At 43.0% G+C, this 13,971-nt stretch overlaps 1 protein-coding gene and 1 long non-coding RNA gene across 4 annotated transcripts in view; one reads left to right on the top strand and one right to left on the bottom strand.

Moving 5' to 3' along the window:
- The window catches only part of LOC111267520 (uncharacterized), a 60,003-nt gene extending 47,872 nt beyond the window's left edge, over positions 1-12,131 (bottom strand). The window contains exon 1 of the long non-coding RNA XR_015313849.1: positions 71-12,131. This is a non-coding gene — a long non-coding RNA (uncharacterized LOC111267520). The remainder of the gene's footprint in view (positions 1-70) is intronic.
- Positions 1-13,971, top strand: part of LOC111267519 (uncharacterized) — a 265,929-nt gene that overhangs the window by 224,007 nt on the left and 27,951 nt on the right. The window lies entirely within an intron of this gene.

The raw sequence follows: 13,971 nt of genomic DNA, 5'->3' as shown, positions 1-13,971 counted from the left end.
ATAGCACTATAATATTCGAAAATACCGCTAAAAACCAGATAAGACCAAAAGGTTTACGTTGGCAAAATACCAAAACGTTATGATATTGATCCTTCCTCTTTTTCTGGACTTGTGCAAGTCCGTCTTCCGCTTCGTGTTCTCACCACAACTATACAGATGTATACAGAGTGGCTTGCCAATCGCTGGATGATGGCGAACATCTAAGCCGTTTTATGAACTAAACCAAAAATGTCGGCGCAATGGTACGCCCTCGGGCCAAACGGTGGATGTCTGTGCTTGTATGTTCGTGTCGCTGTATTTCATCGTAGTGCCAATGTCTCGTTGGGCATGTCAAGCAGATGAGTAACAGGCCGACTGTGAACTAGTAGATGTTGCAGCATAACGGCGGCACTAGGAGCATGTAGGAGAAAAGGAAGGGGAAGAAATTGCATCGACATCGTCCCTCTTGTCGCACGTCCTCCGGCCTGCACTTGGCTGACAGTCACAGTAGTAGCTCCGTAGGTTTTCTAACAGAGTTGGCCCGTTTGGCCTGCCTACACAGTCGTTCACACACCAGCAGACGCTGGGAATAGCGTTAGAGCTGTCGAACGGCAGATTATACGTATCACCGCTGCTATTACTATTACCTCTGCCGTAGATGGAAAAATAACATTTGTGCTCTTTCACTTCGTTGTCACTTAACGACCGTGCGAGTGCAAGTCGGGGGTCGCTGCTGTAGCCGAGAGACCACCACCGCTCGAACGGAGGCGATGACGGTCTATTAAAAGTACCTGGGGCCTGACCTTGTGCTTGTTTCCAAACTCCACATTACAAATTGCTGTAACTTTCTTTCTTCTTCGCTCTCATGACGCGCTCCCATCGTGCGCGAACGTTTGAGAAAAGGAAGCAAATAAAACTCCTCGGCCACCTGGTTGGGCAGCGCGGAAACCCTCTGTGTTGGTGTCAACAAGCGACATTTGTTGCTGGTTACCCGGCTTGAGGAACTCTGACGTCGCGCTATGGTGCCATTCGTCACCAGCAGACGCGAGTCTCTGATCATCATAGCTGTTGTGACCATTCAGGTTCGACGGCGGCAGTGGCGACGATGTAGGGCGACGGGAGTTTCTGACAAGCTGACGTCGGCTTAGACCGACAAAGGCATCTATGGACTGAAAGAAAAGACCGAGGAAGTATAGGCATATAAGTAAAACAACAACGTTTCAGCAAGGTAAGCCCTTCAGATCTACCGATTTTGAAATATAGTGCAGCACCCAGCAGCGCCAGGACCCAGTCAGCGACTAACTAAAAATCAGATTTGTAGACCGAATGCTAAAGATCGGATAAGAAATAAAGACGGCCACGCACATACACAAAGCATATGATTTCCAATCATCTTTAGGACGCATGGGTGTATTTTTGTTGGATCTGACGTTAATTTTATATATACATATATATATCTATATGACTGAATTGCTACTTTAAGTGAATTAGGAATGCTTGAAATTGGGCAAAGTCTTTGAGCACTAAGTTCTAATCTTGGTGATACATCAATGTTGGCTGAGGGCAATGGCAGGTGAAGGTGTCATAAAAATGATAATTTTTAAAACTGCGTGGAATCGATTGAACTATACGTGGCCATATAGCCCAATAATCTTTCAAACGTTGCTTCTGCCAAATCTTTGAAAACGTTCTCCTGAACGTGACGCTATTTGTTTGTTTGTTTCTACAAGTCTGCCAATTGGTCTTCGTTTGTATCATGTGTGCGATTGAAGTCAAAAACATTTTTTTGCTCTTTTAAATCAATGATACTACAAAAGCTTCCCGCCCAGAGTATTTGGGTTTAGCTTAAGCTTCTTAAGTGGGACAGAACCAGCGAACTATGCTGTAACAGGAGAACAGCGGTACTGCTCTAAATAGCAATTCGTTATCGTTAGTATAGTAATAGTACGAATGCTAATGACAGCGATAACCGATCATATCGTCATTACGTTATACGAAGGCAAATGTGCAGAGAAGGGCTGCCGGTTCGCATCTGCTCGGCGGGTACTTTCGAATGATTTGACGTCAGATCCGAACTGAAGCTGACGCTTAACATGATTACACGGCAAACGAATGTCGAATTGCACCGGGGCACCAACTGGTAATAGCAGTAATAACCGCGTTGCGACAACAGCAACGAAATTAAAAGAAGCAGCATCAAGAACATACACCCACGCATAAAATCCGACAAGGCACCCCAAACGAGTATTCTCCTTGTCGTCTGTTATCAGTTAGTTAAATACCTCCTTGTTCCTTCATTCCAAATACTATTAAACGAACATCCGACTCTGCTGCCCCTTGCCTTCGCGGACCGACTTCGCCGAGCTTCAGGTCGGCTTTTTATCCCTTACTTTACTTCAGCCTTACATCGAGCGACATGCACCCTTTCTTTCCATGAGACAGTGCCATAGTCGTAGATTCGTTACCGTCAACGCTACTTCTTAACCATTGACGCTGCACTGTCTTGGTCTGTCCTGAGCCAGTTTGAACGTGACAGACGAGTCACCATCGTTCGCCGTTAACCACCGTTGTCGCGGCCGCCTGCACAGCTACCGCTACTAACGATGCCGGTGAAGCCAGTCAGGCGGCAAATGGTCGCCAAACCGATTGTCGCGATCGTCGGATTTACCGCGTTGGCAACAGTGGTCCTTAATTCGACGGCAGCAGCCATGGCACCAACGATATCAGCGAAGGAGACATCAGAGTAATTACCAAGGCTATAGAGACGAGTTTGTTGTTGTCGATGCCGGTATCGTCGTAGTCGTCGTCGAGGTTGTTGTTGACGGCGCCGGCGGTGTTTCGGTTGCCATGAACGTTCGCGCTGTCTCTGTGTCCTTTTTCTTCTTGTTCGAAGGATGGCACGCTTAGCGATTGGCAGCCCCTGATGATGGTACGAAGGCTTGCCCCTGCAACCGCAACACCACCGTCGACGATCGAAGCGTCGAGCTGTTTCACTCGCTTCAATCAAACAGGCCACAGTAGCAGTAGCAGCAAGCGACTATCATCTCTACGTTTATCGTCCGCTTCTTCGCCTTCCCTCTATCTTTCATCCAGTCCTTTTCGTTGTTTTTTCTCCTTGCCTGCCTCGTCCACCTTCTCCTCCTAATCGTTCCTTTCGAAGAATTCGAAAGAAACGCCAGAACAACTCGATAGGAAGGGGCGGGGTCCGACTGATAAGGCCGGGAAGGGATTATTTTTCCCTGTCGACATTAACAATAGTAGCATGTGCCAGGCGGTGAGCAGAACGCGCGAGCAGCTTAGGAAATACACAGACTAAGGGTCGCCTAAAGGTGGAAACAACGCACACGAGCCGTTTCGCTTGCGAAACTGAACCAGCGGCAATGGCGGCAGTCTGTGTGCTCCGTAAATAGGCACAGGACAAGAACGGATAGGGGCGAATTAGTTGGGCTAACGTCGGCAATTCTCTTATTTAGATTTGAATTTAAACAACGACGACGACAATCCTTCCGGCTTTGCCTTTGTCGTTGTTATTGAAAGTGTTACCATCGTTTTTTCTGATGTTCTCCCTATTATATGTTTTTCTGCGATTTGTCTTATTAGCGCCGGCCATAATTTTGCGAGGTTCTGCTACTTTTTTTTTCATTTCTACTTCTTATCCCGGCGTGGCTGCCCCTTTTTCTGGTGTCGGCTGGTAACCATCGTCTACGTCGGACAGCTTCCGTTCCGTTGGTTGTTGTCGTCATCGTCTGTTGTTTTGTTCGTTTTGTACGTTATTGTGGGCCACTATAGGATCTCGGCCGTTTTTCCCGTCAGGACGAAGATGATCGTACTCGTTTGTTCGTTCACAGTTCTTTTACTTTTTTCTCGTCGCACCCTTGATCCTCATCTGTCGGTGTCCTATTCAACGACGGCCGATCTCTATCGTTTGACACTGGTCGTCTTCTTATTCTGCTCCGTCCGTGGACTTAAATAGTTGCATGACCCGCCTCTCGAAAAGCCAAGACGTCTGGCAGTTGGTTCGAATCACAATTTTTATTAGATAGTATGCATAGAAAGAATATATACATTTTCAATTAAAGGAGAATCCTAAGGAGCATTAGATCGTAATTTTAAAGGGATACATGATCAGTGGTCCATGTGCTGCGTTCATGCAGTATCATTTATATATGAATCAATGTGGGAACAAATGAGAAAGAGACGTAAATCGGCTGATTTTAATTCTAGTTAGCACAAGATTATCACGTCTAAAGTTGTGTATTTATTTTTCATAGTATTGAAAACTGCTGTAATTCACCAAATTGAGTCCGTTTGTTTCTTTATGCAGGTATCGAAAATGCCAACTTTTAGAAACTAAATAACTTTAATAACAATGGTAATATCTGCCTCGCTACATGCGTATCGTGACCCTTTTTAGTGAACTTAAATCCGCTGTAAAAGCTAGTGGCTAAAAGTGCATATTGTAACGTCGACGCGGCTCCGCAACTTAAAAGTGTCAATAGGTTCGCAAGACACAGCTTTATGTTCAAAATTGCGCATATATCTAAAATTATTTTGCTGCTTTGCTTTTAGGAGGTTGTCGTAGATTGGATTGTTTAAGCGCCACTGAAAACCGTACCTGATCCATTATTGAAAATTGTCAGTAAAAGTTATTTTGTACCACCAATAGTCGCATTGTACCAACGTTACTATTGCCTCTTTTAATATTAGTTTGCTTTAGATTTCAAGTTGTTCTAGTCATTTGTTGGGCCTGAAAAAAAATTCCTTAAATAAAACAAAAAAGCAATTACGTTGAATATCGCTGCATAATTGCCATAGCTTTAGGGGCAAGATTTTTAGCCGCGGTAGTTATCTTGTGCGGCCTTAATTCTCGAAAAAATTAGTTATCGTAATCGACAGCAGTCGATAACCTTGCGTTACAGAAAACGTCGGAAACATGAGTTCATCAGGCACTGCTGTATTAATAGACAATTTCCTTAGGGTTGACAAGTACAATGCAGAGTAACATTCCTCGTTGTTCCCTATTTTAGTCTTCTACCGCTTACCACATTTCATAACTGTCGTTAACAAGTCCACGGTTAAAGGCCTGAAATTACTAAGTGTCAATACTCATCTGGACGTCGTGTTCATCGGTGGTAATGTTTAAGCTACGCTACTTAGTTCCAGTCTGTGATATCGGTGCTTATGAAAACAATCTTTTTCGTGTTTTACGTCTAGTTCGATTAGTGTTTTGGGTTTAGACGGCTGGGTATCAGCGCAAAACGGAGTACGTACATATTCGGGTCATACCGCGGGTAACTACCGGGTGTCTTCAGGCTGAGTCGGCAAGTATATTACGCATTGCATTATCATGGCGACACCTTTCGGCAAGATGAAATTGGTCGGTGCACGCTTTAACAACCGTTTAATCTGGCCGGATCTACTCGAACAAGTGTCTAGAAGGCTGGTCATGTAGAGCTTCGTGTTATTTCAAGCGGGGATAAACAGCAGTCGCCGAGCTCTTGTGATCGAAATATGCAAAGCTCTGTCTTTGTCAGTTGTTAGGTAAGGCGTTCACCGCCAGAAGTTATGCTATAAATAAGTAAAAATTAAGGTAAAAATAAAATTAGCTGTTAATTAGGATGACTTCAGGAATCATCGAACAGGGACTTAGAGCCTGCGCCGTCAATGTAGGATTGTACACGCGTACCCTATGCACGAACTGCCTCCCCTTTGAAGATTAGTGCTTACAGATAGGTAACATTCCTCGTTTTTTGTTAGGGACGCGGCCGTGGTTTAAAATAACCTTCAAGCACACCAGCCGAAGCATGGCTTTACATAGGATATCTACCGTTTCCTTGCTTTTAATTCCGATTTGCGACGATATTTGAATGTGCGTTTCAGTTTCGGTAGAATGCCAGACTAAACATAACTATAAATATGTTATAGATAAAATAAATTTGACGATAATTTGTTTCAATATATGATGCTGAGTTGGCTAAACGATCTCTTGATGGCAAAACAATGGTCCACCGAGTACAAAGGCCCCTGTCCCGAAGGCCTTGTAATTTATCATCTTATAATGTGATATAGGACATTTTTTTATTATACAAAAAAGAAAATATATATAATCCAAACAGATGACACATTTAGATTGAAACGCAGATGGTTTTGCTATTTGGAATGATTCAAATTTTCAAGCATGTCCAGTCTTCAGTTAAAACTTCATAGGCGACAAGCTATTTGGTTTGTGATTTGATTGAGGTCCAAGAATACAGTAAAATTATAATCGAACATCTGTCTGTACTTATATATCATCACCTAAACTTACACAGAGGGCATACTTCCGACGCACAAAAACTCTAAAAATCAACATTGCATCAGCAATCAAAAGGGCAACCAACTTTAGGCGATATAAGGCTGTGACAGGGGTTAGGAGGGACATTTTTCAAAGCCTGACTGAACTCGGCACACTCACCTAATGTATATTCGGTCGACATCCTATCAACCGTTACCCTGAAGCTAACAGAAGACATATATCCGTTTTTGTTTCCGAAACGACTTTTTTTGCACCCGCTGTTCGCAACCCGTTTCTCGCTATTCCAACGATGAAATAGGGGGAGTGGTGGACAATGAACATAGAAGGATGGCTAACTGGCTGGCTAGCTAGCTAGTAGCGAGGGCAGATGAAGGACGGCGGCGGCCCTGTATGTGCGCTCCACTTCCTTTCGCCCGCCTTTTGCCCTGGCCTCTTCCTCCGATTCCCCAAACAACGCCAACAGCCTGGGAGAAAAACCAGGAGGCCGGCTACAGCAGCAGCACTTTGTTTCCGAGGGACAGTCGACCAGCCGTAGCCCCAGTCTAAGGACCCACATTGTTATTTGCTCTTTTTTTCGACGCTGTCGTTGACGGTTTCGTTGCTATCGGCGGCGCTGTTTGTTATACGTGCTTTCAGTGGGGCTTAGTTCCGGGCTTTAGGATGACGAGCCCTCGAAAGCACCAAAAACACAGGTATACATACAGGTTAGTGCCATCACAGCCATAGGAAGCTTCGTCGTGCGCGCAGTACGCAAACACGTTGGACGCTTGTTGGCGTGCCAATGAAGGCAGTGCTGATGGTAGCAGCGGTGACAGTGGTATGGCCCGTATAGAGAGTTAGAGAAAGAAGAAAAAGTAACGCGTGCACCGCAGGAAAAGCCTATGCTTAAAATAGTAGGAACCTAATAAGAATCTATCGCGGTAGGAATAAAAAAACTCTTCAACAACTGAGTCCCGAATTTCCGTTTCGTAAGTGTTTTGTACCGAGCTGTACATGTTTATGCAAAGTAATCCTGTTCTTCTTTATGTTTTACTTAATACAATCAGTGTATTAAGTATCGAAAGCACGATTACGATAATACAATACTATCTCGTTGCCATTCACAGCTCACCGCTCACATCTGCCTCCACCGTTCTCGCATAAAGCATCAATGCCAGGAATAAGGTTCATACAAACTTATCCTTGAGCAGAAGACAAAAAAACTAAATAGAATTGGTACTTCAAAAAATAAAAACTTATTTTGAAAGACACTTCTATGGTCATAACTAAGTAGCTTACTATTTAATATGTAGTTTGACTATAACACTCTTTTTTAAGTAGCCATTTTACCGTTCTTCATAATAAAGTCTGTCTAATTCGTAACCGGTTCTGGATTGATAGATTCGCTATGGTATTGTAAACACTTCTGCAAAACTGCTCATCGATACGATGATTTTTGTCGTAATTTTCGGCCATAATTCGGACGGAAATCTTGACCGGAACGACGTTTGTTACCGGAGCCATCGTTGGTATTGTTCCCAAAAACGTGTACGTCTTTAGTAGCTAGCGGGAGCTCGGAACATCTACCGAACAGAAGCCCAAATAGAGTGGTACAGGAGAAACACCCAATGAACACCAAAGAGATTTACCGCGCTCATCTTTTTCCCAAAAAGGAAGTGAAAGAAGAGTCCTTGCAGGACGCGAGAGGCAAAAACGAAAATGAGAAAGAAGGAGGAAAAAAGAAAAAGGATAATAGGATAATAAGAAAAATACAGTAACTGAGAGATAAAATAGCGGAGATAGTGCAGAAGGCGCGGTGACTAAGAGGTACAAGAGGGTGAAAGTGTAAAGGAGCAAGGGTAACCTTCAATGGGGCATAAGGTATAAAAGGGACGGGGGACCTTAACGGCGGTAGCAAAACCAGCAGCTGAGGAATGGATAGCGTCCATAAGGGGTCAAGCTGGACATGGTGTAGCCACTGACGATATACGCCATATCGGTGGCGCCGCCTAACTTGGGTTAACCGCACACACTTATAGCAACGTGCTACTACTTGCCTCAACTCTGACCTTAGTCGTAGTGAAAATAGCAGTATTCCTTTGTATTATTGCTATTTCTTTCTCGCCCGCATCGTCGTATCCCGTCAGCCTACTAGCAAACTGGCAGAGCGATCTAGCTAGAAGCTGTGCCTTTTTTTCGTAAAAAAAAACCGTCGAAGAGGACTGTTTTTGTCTGCTGTATATAGGCTCTCTTGCCCCTGGTTTTGGTCCTGCACGCCGAACTCCAGTATTTGCCGTTGAATTGCTGCTGCCCTGAGGCGCTATCTAGGCAAACGATTATGGCAGCGGGAGTACTCACGACGCAACTAGTTCTGGTTCAGGTTTCTTTCCTAAGGCCTTCCTTGTTTACTTGCGCTCAACCAACTCTTGCAGCTATAACTTTTAAGAACGCGACGCGTACCCTGCAGAACGGCCGCTCGTCTGCTACTACTGATTATCACTCTCTGCCGATATATGCCTCTGGTCTGGAATTGACGGCCACAAAAAAGCAGCGAGGATTTTGCATGGTGCTTTCTCACTGAGCTCAACTCCTTCCCGGTTGAGGCCGAGGCGACGCCTCGATCTTCTAGCCGGCTCAGGCCCTGCAAGGTTTGCCAGTTGTCCAAAAAATGACTACCTCAGCGCTCTTACGACTAGACTCATCGAGAAAGACTACTTTGTGGCATTCACCCGCCTCTACACCGTCCCACGGCCTTTGAAGCCTTACGCAACATGACCTTTCCCACGTTGGACGAACTGGCGAACGGATATTCCTCAACCATACAGCCGCCCTTACGCCTCTGCCACCGCACTGTCGTCTTGCGTAACTCGTCTGGTGACTTCGTCAAGGAGAAGAGAAATGTTGCGCTGTTCTTTTGATAGAAGAAAAGTGGTGTAGAATATTAAAGGCGCTCGTCACGAGTATCTCATTCCTTTCTAGTTGATGCTAGTTTGCTTCTCAAAACCAGGCGATATCTTCAGCGTTGTACAGAGAATTTTATGGTAGTTGCGTCTTTCGTTGTTAGGGAGTGCAATGTTTACTCAGCTATCCTTTCATACAAATACCCGTGTACCATCGCAGTGCAATAATATGCATTGTTCATCTTAAACGCCCTTTGAAAACTGCAGAACCCATTTTCTACAGGTTTGGTATGCACATTTTTTCTAAAAAATAATTTTTATCTCCAATATGTACATTGCTAAAAATTCAAATAAGTGACATCAAACTATAGATATGTATGAATTAGCCAGCCAGCAGTGGTAACAATATAACACGCTCTCTGTACTATCGTAGAGATTTTTCGAAGCTTTCGTTAGAGGGCGCGTCAACACAAAGGGTTTGATGTTTGTCGTCGAGAGTTTGTGGAAGTAAGGCAGAAGACAAGAATACGTTGCTGCTAGTTATAGGTACATGATTCGAACTGGGAAGTCTCCTAGCGACTACGAACTCAGCGAGTGAGTAATACTGTTGTACCGTCTAATCTAAGTGTGTCGGCGAAAGCGTCCCGTTGTCTCTTTGTGGGCTCTATAGTTTCACCTTACGCCTGAGGGGACGAAAATTGATTGTTTGAAAAATGCCAGCTCATTCGTCTAGCCGGGGCGGTGATGATCGGCAGCAGGAGCATTGACCTTCACGGCGGGCGTCGCAATTCTCGCGAGACAGTCCACTTATTAGACTAGAGAATTTTCTTTCTTGTAGTGTTTTGGTTCCGCCTTAGTGCCAGCTTGCACCACGAGTAACGATCTGTTCTCCAGCATCGGCTTTCGAGCATTGTCCCCAAACTTGTATTGTCTGTCCTGCGACCTGCTTCTCACAACTGTTTCGCCGACCAAAACATACACCCCCCGTTAGTTAAAAACCAGTGCTAGCGCGTGGTCTCTTGGAACTAAGCTAGCGGACACTGCACGTACCACGCAGTGGAACCGTAAATGCAAACCACGAATCGCAGGAATCAGCGTACCGTTATTAGTTCCTCCTACCTGACGCTAGTAATGATAATATTACTGGTATACGCACGAGCCGCATGATCGTTTCAGCGGAACGGCAACTAGAAGAAATTCCGAGTAAATTAACACGTGTAAAAACGTTAGAGTCGTAGCTGCTGAATGTCAAGCATATAATTTTTATTCCGTAATTACCAACGCTGCCGTGGTACATGCATACGCGGAACTGAAAGTAAGGAAGAATAGGTTATGCGCAATGTGGAACACTATCTCTGAAAAGCTCAAAGCAAGCATTACCACTGGAGGGCATTTACATACGGGAACGAGTGTTTCATACTAAAATGGAAGACAAGTATTAAAAACACCTCAAGTACAGATCGTATGTACATATATAATTAATATATTATCACATATTAATCATCACGGATGCTATTTAATAAAGCAAGTAAAACGATACGTGCTCGTTCTTCTGTTCTTCCTATCTATCTATCTATATTAAAATACAAATGAATGGGGTTCCGTATCACGGAACGGGACTACTAAGAAGTTTCAGTGTTCGGATATCATTATAATAAGTGTCCTGAACCATCCCAGAAGAGCATATACATAGAGCATTTGAAACCACTTTACCGACAATTAAAATTCAGTTAACAGCCGTATCGTAAATACAAACGTACTATACAGCAGTAAGAATATTCGACGGTTGCTATGGAGGCAAATCCCAGGACACGTCAGAGGCGAGTATCTAGACAGCCTGCTTTGAAGCAAACTTTTAGACAAGGTGGAAATCGTATAGTGAGTGAGTTGGGAACATCCAGCGACCTAACATCACTCAACAAATTTGATTTAGAAAAATTATTGTCTAATTGAAGAATGTTCTATGTCACAGAAGATCAAGCTTCGACTATCGAACCCCAGAAATAATAAGTGAAGAAGAAATTGACTATCACACCTGACAATGGATCGTAGAGCATCTATCGTTTGTCATGATTTTAGAGTGCTGCGTTTGAAAAGTTCAGCTGTTCTCTGACGATAATCACGTTACATTTAATTTAACGAGAAAAATGACACGGTTTTCCGATTTACTTCTACGATTTATGCCGTTACAGAAGTTGAAGCTAAACACGGGTATAAGTTGAGCTCTTCAAATATAGCTCATTAGAGGGGACGGTTAGGAGGTTCCAAATAGTCAGACATCAACTGATAATAACGTGGCAAGTGTGACTCTATATAGTCACTGGAACTACTGACACACACTGCATGGTTTTTACGCACCGAAAACTATTCCGACAGAAATGATGACAGAATGAAGATGAAGCACGATTTGAATCGATCGCTAGTGATGATTTCTTACCTTACACACTCGCCACGGGAATTGATTTCTCTCAAATAATCAAACCGTTCGTATAGCGCTAAATAATAGAAAACTATAATACGTAAACAGAAGGACGGGGCGTTTGCATTAGATGCTTAATGATTCTTTCTCGTTACACGTAATCAAAGTACTGAACTGCAAAACACAGCATCGTATGTTCAATGCGTCCTTTAGCTACAACGAAATCTTTGTGCGCCCATTGTGGGTATTACATCAGCTTTAACGTTATTGGACAATAAGAGTTGTCGTATCGCTGTTCGTCTCCAGAACATCATCTGAAACGGCCTGCTCTATGTGTGATGAGCAGGACCAGCTATACCCCGTCAGGTTCCCCTTGCCTAGATAATACGCACAATATGCATGCAGTTTCTTGAGAAAAAAAGCGACAAGAAATGACCGATAGTGTATTCACGCGAAGCCGGCTGTTGGTAGCAAGAATCATAGGTCGAGGGCGTCCGCTCCATCGATTAGATCTGAGGTTTGCAAAACGCAATTTCGCAATCCTGGATAGAAAAATACATTCAACTAATTGCGAATAAACGCGACGACGATGACGTCCAAATGATTTAATACTGCCGTCTTCAGTACTGTACGTTTTACTATGCCTGCCGAATGAAGGCTAAACGACGAAGTCTAGGTTTCTAGCAGCCGTAAAAGTTTATAGTGGCCACAGTTAGACAGACTTCGGTTATGAATGACTATTTTCATTATAGTACTTAAAGCATGTTTCGCTAAATTGAACTCAGTCGTCTTTATCTTATTTGGATCAATGCTATTCTACTTAACAGCAGTTACCATCATTTTAAATAAAGAAGTGATCTATAATAAATAAAGCATTGTCTGCAGATAATATGACAAAAGATTAAAACAGTTGCTTTTTTTGTTACTGCCGCCGGCATTTGAGGCTGTTCTTTCGACGATCTAGTTAATACCAATGCAGCATGGTGAACGACAATATGGCATTTTTTTCAAAAATTAGTTTTGACTCTAAATCTGATAATACCTGTGTGACTCATACTTGCCCCTCGCTTAAGACATACAATCTGACTTTGCATTGAGTTCAAAGCGAGATGGACATAGAATCGGGTGTGGGCCAAGGACTGTAGGGTACAGGGGAACAAAACGAATTGGTAAGGCGGGAAATAATTTGTTTAGTAAATAGTACGTTCACGCTTTTCTTCTACGTTTGCTTGTTTCTAAACGCCTTTGTGGTGTACGTGTCTCTCACGTCTATTCTATTTTTACCTCTCTGGGCAAAGGAATCGCTTTTGGCCCATCACATAAACTTGAAGGGTTTATAACCTAAGTCCAAAAACCACTGAAGTTGTTCTTCGACACGTCTGAACCCAAGTAAACCATCGATTCCGCTGTCTTATCGGAATAATATCACGACAAATTCTTCTAATTCATTTTGTCATGGTAAACGAATGATAGGATGCGAGCAAAATACTACCATAAACAAACAATAAGTATTCGGACTCTATCGAATAAATGAAGAGCATACACTTTTTATATAATGGTCCACTATGAATGCAGATTTTGATTGGCTTTGGTAAGTAGGCATGGCCACAAAAAGGCTTCTCTGAAAATATCGCGTCTGGAAAAATGCAATCATATGTTTATATAATAATACAATATAATATATATAATAATATAATAATACAAAACGTTGTGTTTTTTATTCTGAAGACTTGAATTGTCAGAAAGCGCTAACGAGTTAGCAAGGTATATATCCATATATAGATTCAGCATAGAGCTTGCAATTTGTATCGCGAACGCGTTTTGTGCTTGATAAGCTGAAAAGGCCGAATTTTCCTCTCCACTTTTTGGAATAGACCTAGCCTGTGAGAGTCGCCTTATTGCGTCTTTCAACAGTGAAGATGTTTGTCAGTAAATACGTCCACCCAGCAGATTCGCTTATAAAATATAATACACCCCATAGACTGCTCTTCGCTTATAAGATGGATTGCTGTCATGATATCCTGGCGAGTAGGCTTCGTCTAGCAAGCAAACTTTTTTACTAACAAACTTATGTCTGAAAAAAACTTACTTTCAAGGTTAAATCTGCAAACAACTACTCTGAATTAATAATGATAGTTTATGGTGGACGTGTCTGACAAGCGGCAGGTCGAGAATATGTTTTATTTAGTCATTGTAGTCATATGTGGTACAAGCCCTTACCATGGACTGCGTAATGTACAATGACAAGTGATGACAGTAGCCATTTGGAAGAATCTATAACATGCATCAAAACAGCACCTGCCCATAACCTTAAAAACTTGAAGCCCCTCCCTCTCTCCTTCTTTTTCTCTCTCTGTCTGTATATATATATATATATATATATACAGACAGATGATGTA

Source organism: Varroa jacobsoni, unplaced genomic scaffold, assembly GCF_002532875.2.
Source record: "Varroa jacobsoni isolate VJ856 unplaced genomic scaffold, vjacob_1.0 scaffold_1196, whole genome shotgun sequence".
In the NCBI taxonomy this organism is placed as follows: Eukaryota; Metazoa; Arthropoda; class Arachnida; order Mesostigmata; family Varroidae; genus Varroa; species Varroa jacobsoni.
The sequence above is the reverse complement of the archived record's forward strand: the minus strand, read 5'-3'. Positions and strand labels throughout refer to the sequence as shown.